The following is a 12,608-nucleotide window of genomic DNA, read 5'->3' as shown; positions in this document are numbered from 1 at the left end:
AATGCTCTTAGTAAAACAAGAGGGGCATTAGCAGTAGAAGACAAGGAAGTTTTCACACACATTAGTTCACCATATGTTTGGCTCTAGGCTGCAGTTTCAGACCTTTATAACTCCTCGTTTATTATTTTTAAGGCTAAAATCCTGGAAACCAGTGGTTTAAGATAGCAAGGGACCATAACAGTCATGGTAAATCCTACCTACCAGAGACAGAGTAATTTTTTTTCTACTTTTTCTTTTTTTTCTTGCTTCTCTCTTTTCTGTTTTTTCTCCTCTCCTCTCCTCTCCTCTCCTCTCCTCACTATTTGGGGGATGTACAGACAGTTGCATTCCCCATTTCTTCTTTTCCCTGGCCCTTATTCCAATCTTACCTGCTCCATATAGGAGCGCCCAAGAGTCAGTCTGACAGTTGCTGGGAGTAAGCCTCTCTCCACTGATGATTTTGTGCTAATAGAAGGGGGAAGGGGAGCTGGGTCTGTACCAGCAGGCTCTGAGTTTCAGCCAGGATCAGTGCCTCACAGCAAGAGAAACTAGAGGGACGTGGAATGCTTCCTCTATGTGCAGCAGAGCAATTTCCCTCACTTGGCTTTGTCTTCTCCAGCCCCCAACTTCAGAGGAAATGGGAAAATGAATTCCACTTTCCATGCCCAATCTGCAAGAGATGTGACACATCTCGGTCCTGGGCTGAAACTGATGTGACACACTTTTCCTTGATCCAGGCAGATTTTGGACCTGGCCCAGGGCTGTTCTAATCAAATGTGGTTTCCGGAGAGAGGGCTGCTCTTTCAACTGAACGTATTCTGGGACGCGGGGTGGTGTGTACCGTTACCGCGGCAAAACCAGCAATTCTCGATGTGTGAATCACACACAGTCAAATCTGGAACAGTTTTGACTCCCTTCAAAGCTCTATAGACTAAAACGCAGCAACGCTGCTCTTGGAAAGATTTTTTTCTTCATCCATTTTTACTAACGGTCAAGTCAATCTTTCCCTCATCAAGTCAAACTTTCCCTAGCATTATTTTTCCAAGTAAGCAGCTGATGCAATCCCTCAAGTTTTTTTATATGTTTGGGAAAGGTGGGACAACGTGTGCAGGGGGCTCTGCCTCAGGTAGACCGTGAGACCCAGCCAGTTCTGCTGCAGCCCATGCTATGGCCATGTATACGTTAGAGCACATAGCGTAATGGACCCTGGCCTGTTCATACTATTGCATGGTAAAAGTTAACATGTAATAATAAAGGCTGAAATCCCTGACCTATATAGATAGGTAGAACACCCCCCTCCCCATACATACATATATATATATTCCAAAACACCCAGAGACTTCTATTCTGTAGGCTTCTTGCTTGTACAAGCATAAATCAGAAGAAACAACACAAAAATCTGTGAGAGTTATGCCACTGAAAAATGGCACATGAGAGGAGGAATTGGACTTAGAACCCTTCATTACAGGTAAACAAAGATTTTTCAAGGTCTCAGATCGCATTCCTACTTGCCGTTCTGTGGACTAAGGATATTTCTAATCTGGATTACGGTAATATTCTCTACACACAGTAATATTGCATTTAAGTCTGAGTGATTTAATGGCTGTTCGGTGGTGATTTTGGTCCAGGTGAAGTGGTATTGGCCTCCAGCAATGCCTTAGGCTAAAAGCATCATGTGTTAGCAAAAAACATTAACCTGCCCCTCAAACCTGCTCATTATTACATTTATAGTCCTGTCAACCAACCTATAAGCCACTGGAAACATACTGGAGGGGGTTTTATTGTTATTTTTATATTCTCTTGAATATTAAAAAGAAAATATATTGGAGAAAAAATACATATAAGATATTACTAGATATAAATTCTGTACAGATGAGCCACATGGGTTATTTTCCACTCACAATGTTGCTTTGCTATATGACCAGAATAAAGTTTTGTTCAGGAAAAAAAAGGGTGAACATGTTTATTCAGGTGCTGAATAAAAGAGTGAATTAATTAGATAATATAAATCTTCATCTGGCTTCTGAAGTTATTTGCAGACATGGTAGCATGGAATAGTCAAGGGTGAAGATTTCTCATTTGGGGAGATTTTGGTCACTCGGTGAGATACTATTTGAAGCTAGTAAAGTGCCCCTTTCCTCTTTTGTCTCTAAATTTTCCTGTACTTCACAGCACCCGTAACTCTCAAGAGAATTTGATAGAAGCATTTACAGTGTTAACTGCTCTCAGTTTCCCTTTCTTCTCCTGATCGCTGTGTTGGGTGCAGGGAGTGCTTTGAAGCCCCGGCTGACAGCTGCGCTGCAGAAGGAACCCTCAGCAGCTCATGCTTGGTCCTGTTCTCCTGCCGCTGCAGCCCCTTCATAGGAGCATGGAGCTCCTGGCATGGCAGTGGTGCTTGGCACTCTCGTCTGCCCCCTCAAGAGGGACTGGCAGTGGTTCTCAGCCCAGGTCCCCGTGGCACCCTGGGCACCCTGAGCACCCCAGTCACGGAGAAGCTTCTCTGCTGCCTCCTGTAGCTGAGTGTGTGGAAACTGTGCAGAAGGTTTTCCAAGGACATGGAGGTAAATGTCCTCAGGAGAAAAGAAATGCATTTCCACTCTCTGAGGGAGAGGAAGGAGGGGGGTTTCCAAGTGCGACCCTCTCCTGCTGCCTGAAGGCAGGCACCGGAGCAGGCACTGGACACGGTGAGGAAGTACTTCTAAGCCCCAGAAATGTTTTTCCAGCTGCTAGCTTTGTCATCTGAATATGAATATCTCTTTTGCCATCCTGAATATTCAAGGCCAACAGTTCTTGTCCTGTTCTCAAAGTGTTTACGAGGCTTCTCGCTGCCGATGCTTTTCACGTCTTTAGTAGCAGCAGTTTGAGGAGGTGTATTTGTGTCATCTGTAGGAAAAAGTGAAGCTCTCACTGTAGCACGAACAGCTTAAGGACCATAAGGCAAAAACTCCTGCTGTGGGAGTTTTTGTGGATCTATGCTATAGATCACCAAGACACCCAGATCCCCCTGCTCAATGTAGTTGTTGCTTCTGGCTGCTCTGTTGTCTCCCAGATCATTTCAGGACCAGGGCATGTTTGAAATCATACATCATGGGAAGTTTTGGCCTGGAAAGCAGGTGTCAGAGCTCAGGGCGGCCAGTGCCATGTAGTCTGAATCAAACTGCTTGTCTGACCATCAGGTGTGTCTGTGTGGCTACTCAATCAAGTTGGCTTCTCCCACTGCTCCCCACAATCTTAAGGGCCACGAGGAGCATGGTGCAGACACTCATCTGACTCCACAGGTCCCTACCCTCGGATTAGGTTCACCAAGAAGGAGGCCGCTTGAATGGTCTCCTGTGAGTTGAGATTAAGTCTAGAAGAAGAGCTGCCTCTTGGCCTTTTCGTGGGAGTGCAGACCCATACAAATGCTGGGCTACTGCTTGCAGATCTGTGGCAGCCATCTGATGAGCTTGGGCCTTGATGGGAGCTGGAGAGTTGAGCCTGGGACTCGATGGCTTGAGCTGGGGTCTGCTCTGCCCCACAGTCTCTTGCATGACATAGTTATGCTCAAGGGCCAAAGGACTCGCAGTGGGATGAGGTTTCTCGGGGCCTGCATTATCCTTGGAAAGGGTATTCAGGCTGGGGTGTTCTTTAGGCATTTCTGCAGTGTAAGTCTTGATGAGACAAGTTGTCCATCCTGCTGAGGGCATTTAACTGTCCCCCACTCCTGCTCTTGCCCTCCTTTCACCTTCCACATCATATTAATTTTGTTTAGGAGCTCTGTCACCACAGGAGTGGTGGCCCTAGCCAGTACTGAAACAGCAGTACAGACGTGCCCTGTAATCAGCTCTTGTATGGTACAAGTGTAAAAACCCCACATTAAGGATTTTAAAGTTTAAATGCTGTTATTGTCCTATTCTGTGTTATTTCAGCCAGAAAGGTTTCTGCGGAGAACTTCCCCATTGGCAAGCCCCACCTCACACTACATTCATTTTCCCTGAAGTTTCGCCCACTGTACTGTGGGCTTCACCAGCAGTTTCAGATCCAAAGTTCCTCCTGTGGTTTCAAAGCCTCAGACTGAAGTTGAAAACACGGAGCTCAGCTGTTTATATACAAAATCAAATATGTAGCCACTCTGATGAAACAAGATCCAACCTGGATTTCCACCGGGCATTAGCATAACTTACATTCGTGGCTTTGGGGAACATTAAAAAGCCCCCCAACACAAAGAAACGCACGGGCTTTGAAAAGACTATGTTTTAAATACCACAGATGACAACCGCAATTATTCAAAAAAATGAAATCAATTTATCATTAGCCATTAATTACCAAATAGCTCTATTTTCTCCTTATGCTTCACGTAGCTTAGACTTTTGCATAATTAGGATGAAAAATGGAGACAGAGTGGGTCTTGCATTTAAATGACACAAAGTCAGTATTTCCTTCTCAGAAAACGGTGGTAAAGATTTTCAGGAGGACAAGAAGTTTAGGAGGGTTACATCAGGGAAAAGAAAAGCAAATAAGCAGGCAAGCTTTGGTCTCTGATAAAGAGAGAGAAACTTCTCACAGGACAGTTTTAAGTTGTAGGCAACTGCAGTGTTCTGTTTTGTCAACTGTTTTTGCACAAAGCTCCAAACATTGTAAAAATCTGTTTTTCTTCACACCTAGCATCGCTACCAGCTATATTGTAACCACATTCACAGTGTGTTAGAGCCTGCCTCGGGGTTCCTTCGCAGCAGGTTTCAGCTGGAATGATTTTTTAAATTATTTTTTATAATAATCACTTCATTCAAGTGGAACAATCATTATAAAAAAATATTACGAGCTGTCTTGGACAGAAAAATCCTGCCACAATAAACATGCTGAATATCTTGCCATAAGCACATTGAAAATGGTGATCGAGGCTGGATAACTGCATAGAGCCACGCTTTGGATTATGCCCGTTACTAGTTTTGGTTGATATTTGGTGGTGAAAGAGCATCAGTTCCTAGTCACGACAGCTGAGGCAGGGACTCGGTCACAGTCCTCCTGAAAGTAGATGCTGTGAACTGCCCTACCCCTCCTGGGACAGTCTACCTTCCTGCCGGGGAACCCCGGACCAAAGCCCCTGTCCCCACGAGCCAGGGAGCAGAGGCTGTGGTGCTGGACACACAGAGCCCAGCGTACCCTGCTCAGGCAGCAGCTGTGTTCCGGGCTACCCAGTCCCACTTGGGAAGAAGCCTGAGTAGGTCCAGGGTGGGCATTTTGGAGGAGGATTGGGTAGGGAAACACTGGACCCTGTGGTGAGCAAGGGCAGGTTGTGTGGCTTCTGGCAAGGCTGCATCCACTCCATCATTTGGTGCAGGGTGCTGGCAGTTGAATACCTTCTGTGGTAACTCAACTAGCTGGGGAAAAAAGCATTAGGATAAGCAAAAAAGCCTTGAAATTAAGAATTTCAATTCCACTATGCTGATTATCGTTAACCTCTTGAAGGAGTTTGTTGTTGGTGTTTGTCTCTGGGTGGAGCATATTCCCCTCCTTTTCCTCACTCTGACCCTACGCATCTGCATGGAGCACGTCCGTGTCCCTCTGCAGATCCTCACCTGCTCGCCATCCCAATCGGCACGGCAGGGTGACTGCCTTCCACTTCTTAATAGTGTGCTGGTTTTAACTGGCGCAGTTAGTTTTTCTCACACTGGCTAGTACGAGGCTGTGGTTAGGCTGTGCTGAGAAGAATACTGATAGCAGACTAATGTTTTAGCAGTTGCCAAGCAATATTACATTAAGCCAAGGACTTTTTCAGTTTCTCATCCTGCACCTGTGGAGTGCACTCCTGCCTGCTGAGGGGACACAGGTAGGACAGATCACACAAGCTGACCAAAGGGGTATTTCATGCCATCAAATGTCATGCTTGGTGTATAAGCTGGGGGTCGGTCCAGGTGGGGAGGTTCTCTCTCGGGCTCTTGCTCTCATGCTCTCTGGCCCTTGCTACTCAGGGACTGGCTGGGCATCGGTTGGCAGGTAGTGAGCAGTTTTATCATTTGTGTTCTTTTCCATTATTTTTATTATATATTATTGGTAGTGTATTAGTACTTTTAGTATTGTTAGTATTATTGGTATCATTATTTAATTTACTTTCAATTATTAAATTGCTCTTATCTCAACCCATGAGTTTCCTTGTCTTTTCCTCCGATTCTCCTCCCCATCCCACTGAGGAGGAGGGAGGTGAGCGAGCGGCTGTGCCGTACTTGGTTGCTGGCTGGAGTTAAGCCACAACAAATAGTCATCTTCTTTCTGAGTCAAAAAATAGTAGAAGGGAGCTCCAGTGCCTCAGAATGACCCTTATGACAAACAAATTGCCGTGTGTTTGTGTGCTAACAGCTGAGCAGCGCCTTCCCAGACTGGCTGGAGCTTTGCTTCCCCAGGGAGAGCTTCACAGGGGGCATGCCGGGGAGGAAAGTGGGGCAGGGAGTGAAGAGTCGGTACAGACCTCTGAGTTGATGTTTGCAGAAGGGCTCAGACCGACCCAGAGCCCCACTGGGGCCATGGCTTCTCTGTGCTCATGGGCATCAAATACGTTAACACGAGGTACAGCTCTTGCCTCACAAGTTTCTCCATGCTTGTTCATGCAGCAGGATGCAGAAATGGGTCCGTGTGGGGGATGCAGCACTGCAGGTGGGATCTACGAGGGGATTTGTTTAGATATTACCATTACCTTTTAGGTGACCTGCTCCAAAGAGGAGCCTTGATGGTGGATAAATGGAGGAAAGCAGGGAGGGAGCAGGCAGCCAACAAGCTGGGGGAGCTAGCGAGGACAGCTGGAAGAGGTTTCACACTCCGGTGCCCCTTAAAGATACTTAGGCATGTAGTTTTTCAGGACATACAGATCTGGGTTTCTTCACTTCCAACAGACTGAATTTTCCCTGATGTCCTGGTGGGAGTGCTCGTGAGGTGGCCAGGTGACAGGGTGCCTTGGTGTCCACTCCGTGGCGGATGCTGGGTGCTCTGCAAAGGGTCTGACCGAGTCGCGTGTAAGAGCACTAGTTGTGACTCATTTATCTGTTTACTAGAAACCTCTGCATGTGTGTTTCAAGTCACTTCCTAATTTTTAGATTGATGCTGCGTCCAGTGTTTGGCAGGCTTCATAAAACTTGAGCCCTTGCTGAAAAACATATGGCTGGTGTGTCGGGTTCTCGCTTGGCTGCAAGGCAGGAGCGTGTGCAGGGGAAGGGGGGATGTCTCCTTGCCCTACGGCTTTTGGGGTGGGGTGAGGTCCTCTGCGTCCATGTCTTGAACATCTTGGTGGGTGGCAGGGTTGCAGACTGCAGAGAAGGGCCTGGGACCCAGTCTGGGATGAAAGGAAAGGCAGCGAGGGCCGAACGGGCTGTAGGAAACGTGCCGTGGCATCCATGAAGCCAGAACATGTGCCTGAGTGTGTATGAAGAGACAGCAGTTGGATACCACAGCAGGAAAAGGGAGTGGAAGCTAACCAGCAAAGTTGAATACATAGATTTTATGCCAGGAAGTGAGGCTTCGGTCATCTTCAGTCCCATGTTTCGACATCCTTCACAAGAGCCTGGTCCTCAGGATGCGATGCAGCCCTCCCTTGTGCAAGGTGTCTCGTGATGGTGTTCTCCTGGAGAAGGAGAGGAGCTTCATTAGTCACTCTGTGGTTCTGGAGAAGCTGAGAGACTGTCTTTGCCCTGGAGACCCCTTCCTGCCCTCTTGCTGAGCTTCACCGGGGAGCTGATACTAGTCCAAAACACTGTGTGTAAGGCACAGGCTCTTCCATCGCAGCGGTGGCGTTTGCACGTTACTTATTCCTCATTTCTCTCAGGCTGGTGTAAATACTTCCACAGACAGATTTTAGCAAATGTTACTTCTTAATAACGTCATGTCTGACACTGGATTATCGTTCAGAGATTAGCGATGGACTGTACTAATGGATGAACTTCGTGCCTGCATTTGACAGCCAATTAAAGTGTTAATTCCCCTGTGCCTAAAGCCCAAGCGTGGCCCTTGTAGTCGCAGCAGGATGCCTGCGTTGTGCCCGTGGGACAACCTCGTGGCCACGTCCGGACTCAGCTTTGGGCATTTCTATCAAAGATACAGATGCCAACAGCAAGGGTTTTTTCCTCCCCTCTTTGTATCTGGGCGTTACAGGATCCCTTGGTCCTGGCTTCCTCGGTGTTCCCGTATCGGGTGCAAGTAGTGTTTCTGCTGATGCAGTGTCTTCTGAGTCGTCTCCTGGTGTAGATTGCTGCGTGTTTCACAGGAAAGTGGATGAATGATATCGAGTCATTGAGCTTATAAGTAGCACACTGGCAACACGCCACTAAAATATAAACACATTAAATGTACTGAAGGAAACGTTCATTCTGTTGTTTAGCGTTGGACGTGCCCCAGTTAGGTAAATTTGATCTTCTTGAGGGTTGTTGCGTTACAGCTGAATGAGATAGGCAGTTATCTTATTACTGGTCTTTCTGCCATTCAGGGTTTGCGCTCTGGCCATGGGCGATGTGGAGCGTGCTTGCCCAAGGGCAGTACTTTGAGTGTTTTCCAAGGGAGGTGAAGGTGCGTAGGGAATCTGTTAGCGCCTTGCGAGGTCTGACCCGTTATCTTGGAAACGTTCGTGCTCCTTATCACAGGGCTACCGCTCCCACCTCCATCTGGGTGGGAACTTACAAAATGGTTGCTTTGCCTCTGTTTGTTAGGAAATGTCTGAAACTCAGCCTTGCGGCATTTATTTTCTCCCCATGTATTCCTTTTGTTAACTTGTGCTATGGGATTTTCTGCTGCAGTTCCTTCCAAAATCCCCGGCCATGCTTCTGCTGCTGTTGAGGTCAAGGGCAAGGCTCCCGCCGACTCCAGGGTGAGCAGAGGCTGGCGTTAAGCGTCAGACCCAAAGCCAATGGGTCGCATTAAAGAGGAGTCTGTCCATTGTTTTCCATGGGTGCTAGGTCAGGCTTTCCGAATGTGATCCTGCAGCATTAACTCTCGTGACTAATTCCTCTGAAATACCCGGGGAGCTACTCCCATGCGTAGGCACTACCAAATCCAGTACACAGCGTTAACGAGCACTCTGCAATGGTTTAGCTCTTCTCTTGGTCGTACAGTGAAGGGAAAGGACGAGGCAGGAAAAGAGAAACAGAAGGAATAATTGAACAGAAAGATTTTGAGCGGGTTGCGAAGAATGACGATGTTCTGTATGGAATGCAAGTATTTAAAAAATAAGACATTGGCTCTGTGCTTTACAGATAAGAAAATGTTATTTTACTGAACAGAAAGATATATATGTTTCACCTATCACATCTGAACTAATCAGTGTAGGCTTTTAGAAGAAGTCTGTAATTACTCTGAGCACGTCATTAGTTAGATGTAAAATGAATGATATTGCTCCGTTTTATTACCTCTAGTGATATAGCCATTTATATCATAAATTCATTGACCTCATCTTAAATGATCAATCCTGTAAGACAGACTTGATTCATTAATTCTTAAGTGACATTTTTTTCTCCTCCAGTAATTTCCTCCTTGTTGTAGGGACCGTTTTTCTGCCTTTTAGTATGGTATTGTAAGGTGTCATATTACCTGCATATGACATGCATATTTTATACTTGCATCTTAAAGAAGCAGCAAAGACTGATTGCTTACATAGAAAGAGAGAAAGAAAGAAAATAATTAGATACATGGATGTAGTAGATAAACATTTCTCACTGACATTAGCTTCAACAATTTGAGATCTTGCATAAAATCAGTGAGATAATTATTAGATATTAGGTCCATCCGTGATGATCAGAGGAACAGAATTGCTGCCTCTAAGTTCTGTGGCTTTAATTAATTTTATCTAGTGATAAAATATACAGAATGGTCTGTGATCAATATGTGAGTGAGGCTGGCAGACTTCGGTTTCTTGTACTTCAGTGAATTATTGAAAACAGAAGAAATCAGTAGAGAATTTCTAAGCAGGATTTCTAAATATTTTACCGAGTAAGAGAAAATATTTGTTTAGCTTGGAGTGACATAGGAGCCCCTTGAGATAAATAAATCAATACAGCAATAAAACACAAAAGTATTTCAGTGATTGTTTCAACTGATAACTAATAAGATTAAATTATTAGAAAAGATGCCACAAGTTTTTGGGGGCTCTATTTTTCTTTCGGTTAGTTTAATTGAAGTCATTGAGGGGGCTTTTCCCAGAAAGATAGGGAGGCTGGGTTTACTCTCTCAGATTTCTCAAGTGCTTCTTTGGCCGCAGGCTTATAGGGTGGTTTGTTTCCTTTGCCCCGAAAGAAGGGCAAGTCTTAGTGCCCCATCCTAGGACTAAATCAGGGAAGCAGCTGCATCCAAGCCCTTCCGTATCCTTTACAGCAGCCGCCTCTGGGGCCAGTCTCCTGGTCTTTCCCCTGCAAACAGATACTGGTTTTGTGGGTGATGGACCAGGGTGGGTTTCATCCTGCCCCGGCCTGCCCCAGGAGCTGGCTGGGAGAACCTGGTGTCGATTTGTGCAGTACTTGGGTTACACGTGGAGACCCGCTGTGCGCAGCCCTCGGGGCAAGAGCGTACCCTGCGAGCGGCAGAAGGAGGGCGGTGGTGGACATCTGGGTTCCACGCATGCAAATTAGATAGTGTTTTGTGGCTACAACAGCGAGTTCCCCATCAGAAATAACTCTAAGGTAAATTCAGCAGCTTTACTGCGTTAAATAGTATCTTATTAACTTGCGGTGTAGGCCCACAAATTCCCCTTTTGTCTGCTTGGAAAACAGCGGCAAGCCAGAAAATTTCAGGAGGTTGGTTACAGGATGTTTCCATCGGATGATCCTGTGCTGACTTGCCAGGTGGGTGGCAAAGCCCACACCGAGCCAAATACCCGGCATGGTTCAGTGCCCACTGCTGCGCCTTTGCACTGTTTGCAGCGACAGGTTGCCCAGTTCCGGTGCCATCTGCGGGGAGCAGAGGGAGATCTGATGCCTGGTAAAATCTGGGAGCCCTCGGAAGTGGGGGTGCCCCGGCTTTGTCCTGCTCGGTGCCCTCCCGCTTCCCATCCACCCCCAGCCTGGGTGTGATGCATGCGCCGTGGCAGCGGAGATGTTTATCTTGGCCCTTCCGTGCATTTGACAGCCTTCTTGTCCACGTTTTTTAGGATGCTGCGTTGTCAGCGTGTGTTCAGTGCGAGGCTGGGCTTCTGTGTAACGCAGCGGGAAATTTCCATCCTTGCATGGGGCATCGTGCTGGAAATACGCCCGCCCTAATGCCGCAGGCGTCGAGCAGCACCGGCACCCCCCCTCCTTTATCTCACGTGGCACTCTGCCTGTGTGCCCAAGCTAAAAATCTGGGCCCTGCAATCCCAAACTTCTGGGGTGACTTGGTAGTTGCTACTTCTCAAGTAGTTATTTGGTTTGCTTTAAATGTTGGGATAATAAAAACTTTGTGGTGGAGAGAGGGAGTGTGTGTGTGAGTATGTGAATGGGGTGGGGAAGCAGGAGAGAGAATCAAATAGCAGCCTGACTGGAGAACCAAGAGGTTGCAGGGTTAAACGGGCCAATAGCCATAGCATATAGTGTGTGTATGTGTGTGTGTGTATATATATTAAAGATATATTACTGAAAACTCAAAAATGTCACCACTGTTTATATTAAAGGAAAGCTGAGAGTTAAATGAGATGGGTAATCAGATGCCCGACATATGTTGTTTTGAATTGTTTATATGGCCAATAGTTATTAAAATTAATTATCCTTTTAATGCAGTCTTTCACAATCATATTTTTTTTTTTTTTTTTTTGCACAAAAGATATAGTAATTTCAAAACAAGATAATATGGGCTGTTTGGAAAAGGCAGAACAAACAATACCAGGATTTATTCTGACATGGTCATAGGCTCAACATGCTCATAGAAAGCACCAAAAATCTTTGTCAGCGCAGTATTTTGAGAATTAATGTAAATGACAAAATGGGGTTTTTTTGTGTGTGTAAAATTCTGTCAAAAAAGTAAGGCACTGAAAAATCTGACATCTGTTTATCTGTTTATAGCTATGGCAAGATTACTCATATTAATTCTTGTTTAAAATGCCATATGAAGGAAAGGCATTTGTGCAAACAAGAGTCATATTTGAATTGTAGATCATGTCTTCACCATCTGTGAGAGCTGTTGGTGTTGCAAAATTAATGTGTTAATGAAATCACAATAATTTCTCTGAAGTAATGGATTCTGAAGCCTAGGATGACTATTTTTTGAACTTTGGTGTCTAGTGGTTTACAACTGGGAAAACCTTTCACAGCTTAATTAGTTCTGCAGCCTTACTTTAAAAGAAAATTGGCTATGCCTTCACCACACCAATAGTAACACAGAAAAGGATTGCATGGAAAGCAGGGAAACAAAACAAAAACAAGCCTGCAATGCAAACTTTTTGCCATAGGATTTGAAAAGTTGCTAAATAGGCCCTTGCTTGCCAAAAAGTTTTACTCAAAGTGGCTCGTACACAAGAGTGGGCAAGCAGCTCAGAAAATAATTCCAGCTTGCCAAAACATCACAAATTGGGACTGTGCGAACCTTGCACAAATGTCCTGACTATTTCCAACTTTCTCCTTGGAATGAAAGGCAAAGGATGAATGATGCTTTTTGTTTCATGATGCCATGTTAAAATACCACACCCTGTCCAACTTACTAGTTGATAG

At 45.7% G+C, this 12,608-nt stretch overlaps 1 protein-coding gene across 1 annotated transcript in view; it reads left to right on the top strand.

The window, feature by feature from the left end:
* Positions 1-12,608, top strand: part of SOBP (sine oculis binding protein homolog (Drosophila)) — a 67,391-nt gene that overhangs the window by 36,381 nt on the left and 18,402 nt on the right. The window lies entirely within an intron of this gene.

Source organism: Eurypyga helias, unplaced genomic scaffold (genome assembly GCF_000690775.1).
Source record: "Eurypyga helias isolate BGI_N326 unplaced genomic scaffold, ASM69077v1 scaffold1787, whole genome shotgun sequence".
In the NCBI taxonomy this organism is placed as follows: Eukaryota; Metazoa; Chordata; class Aves; order Eurypygiformes; family Eurypygidae; genus Eurypyga; species Eurypyga helias.
Note: the sequence above shows the minus strand (reverse complement) of the source record. Positions and strands in the feature narration are given on the sequence as shown.